The sequence below is a fragment of the Ovis aries genome, chromosome 7 (genome assembly GCF_016772045.2).
Source record: "Ovis aries strain OAR_USU_Benz2616 breed Rambouillet chromosome 7, ARS-UI_Ramb_v3.0, whole genome shotgun sequence".
Classification (NCBI taxonomy): Eukaryota; Metazoa; Chordata; class Mammalia; order Artiodactyla; family Bovidae; genus Ovis; species Ovis aries.
The window spans coordinates 15,028,257-15,030,942 of record NC_056060.1 but is presented as its reverse complement, the minus strand read 5'-3'; positions in this window follow the sequence as shown (position 1 = coordinate 15,030,942).

The following is a 2,686-nucleotide window of genomic DNA, read 5'->3' as shown; positions in this document are numbered from 1 at the left end:
CTTTTAGGTTGTGCTTTTTTTCAGCAACCACAACTCCTCAGTAAATTGGCTGTGCTCCACCTCAGCAAATGGAGTTCAGTTCCCTAAGCTCTCCTCCAGAAGCCTTGTCTGATACCACCCCCTCCAAGTCTCTAACCTCACGGTATTCAGTATCTTCCCCACCTCCACCGCGCCCCCCCCTCCCCCCCGCCACTCACCAGTCCCCCTGTTACTGAAAGGTATGTGTGTGGGGTCTGGTTTCTTGCCAGTCAGAAGCCAATAAACAGGCCAGGTTGGTGGAAAGGAAAGTTTCTTTATTTCAGATGCCGGCAACTGGGGCAGGGAGGGGAGAGGACATTCATCCAAAGGCCGACTCCGCCCTCCTCCCACCATAAGCAGGAGGTGAGAGTTTTTATAGACAGAGTGAGGAGGAATACTGCACTTTTGCTGACAAAGGTCCATCTAGTCAAAGCTATGACTTTTCCAGTAGGCATGTATGGATGTGAGAGTTGGACTATAAAGAAAGCTAAGCACTAAAGAATTGATGCTTTTGAACTGTGGTGTTGGAGAAGACTCTTGAGAGTCCCTTGGACTGCAAGGAGATCCAACCAGTCAATCCTAAAGGAAATCCGTCCTGAATATTCATTGGAAGGACTGATGCTGAAGCTGGAGCTCCATTACTTTAGCCACCTGATGCAAAGAACTGACTCATTGAAAAAGACCCTGATGCTGGGAAAGACTGAAGGCAGGAGAAGGGGATGACAGAGGATGAGACGGACATGAGTTTGAGCAAGCTCCAGGAGTTGGTGATGGACAGGGAAGCCTGGCCTGCTGTAGTTCGTGGGGTCACAAAGAGTCGGACATGACTGAGTGACTGAACTGGCTGACTGAGGAGCAGGGCCTACATGCAGAAATAGCAAAGTCATCTCTGACAATCATCTTCAAATTGGTCATCAGTGGTCTGACCAGTATCATCTTGATTGTTTTAGGTACAAGTAATCTTCAGTTCCAGGGTCCATTTGTTCCCATTTCTTTGTGGTCAGTTCTCGGAATTGTGGCAGCTCACGTCCTGGGTTCAGCCTGGTCATCACGTAGTTAACCTCTCCACCTCTGTTTTAGTATCTATTACTTTAGCCACCTGATGCAAAGAACTGACTCATTGAAAAAGACCCTGATGCTGGGAAAGACTGAAGGCAGGAGAAGGGGATGACAGAGGATGAGACGGACATGAGTTTGAGCAAGCTCCAGGAGTTGGTGATGGACAGGGAAGGAAGGCCTGCCTGTCGTTCGTGGGGTCACAAAGAGTCGGACATGACTGAGTGACTGAACTGGCTGACTGAGGAGCAGGGCCTACATGCAGAAATAGCAAAGTCATCTCTGACAATCATCTTCAAATTGGTCATCAGTGGTCTGACCAGTATCATCTTGATTGTTTTAGGTACAAGTAATCTTCAGTTCCAGGGTCCATTTGTTCCCATTTCTTTGTGGTCAGTTCTCGGAATTGTGGCAGCTCACGTCCTGGGTTCAGCCTGGTCATCACGTAGTTAACCTCTCCACCTCTGTTTTAGTATCTATAAGACAGCTCACAGAATATGGCTCCAAACATTATCTATAGCCCTGTAGAAGAAATTAAAGGTCCTTGACTACGCTTAATGAGAACATTATCTGGTCTCTTTTGACGGTTTTCCTTTGTTTCAGCATTTCTCACTTCTGTGATTAAACTCGTTTTAGACTACAGTTTTCCACAGGTCAGAGGCAGGCAGAAGATACGGTGTGTGTGTTGGGGGGGGGGGGAAGGGGAGAGGACCTGCGCCGTCGCCCCTCCGTTTCGCCTCCCCCTGGTCATCCGTCTCCCTCTCCGCCTCGCTAGCTGCTTGAATGGAAGACCTGAAGTTTTATGAAGCCACAGAGTCCAAGAGAGTGACAAAGCCAGAATCCGCCTTGCCTCTTCGCCCCTTAATCCCACTGGTTTTTAATTCCCAGCGTCAAAGGCCACAGAGCTGACATTTTAAGGAGTGCTAGCTACTCCAGTGTTCTTGCCTGGAGAATCCCAGGAACTGGGGAGCCTTGTGGGCTGCCGACTATGGGGTCGCACAGAGTCGGACACAACTGAAGCGACTTAGCAGCAGCAGCAGCAGCAGCAGCAGCAGCAGCAGCTTCCATCTGAGGAAGGTGGCTAACACAGCTGGAAGGGACATGAGCCCCTCCCCCAAAGCCTTCAGGTCCGCAAGGACAAGGGAAATCCAGTCTCGGCTCCTTCCCAAGAGAGTATTTAGGTCGAACTGGCCTTTCCCCACGTCCCTAGCCCACCCTTGACTACTATACAGGTTTCGGGGAGCCTAGGCAGATTCCTGCCCCGGGCCACACGCGGGAGCGCAGCAGATCCCAGCCCGAGGAGGCCCCGCGCCGTGCGCCCTCCCTCCGCCCCTCCGCCCCGCCCCGCCCCGCCCCGGCCGTGGGCCCCTCCTTCCCGGCCGGGAGCTCGCCCCGCCTCCCTCGCTCTGCGGCGCGTCTCCTGGTCCCGGCGCGTCTCGTGGTCCCGGCCCCCGCCAGCTCCGCCCCCGGCCCGCGCCGCTGGGCCGGCGCTCTCGCTCTCGCCCGCCCCAGCCCGCCCCCGCGCTGGATGTTCGCTTTCGCAGCCTTCGGCCAGCGGAACCTGTTTGCAGCTACCGGCAGCGGGGCGAAGGGCCTGGCCGGAAGGTTAGCC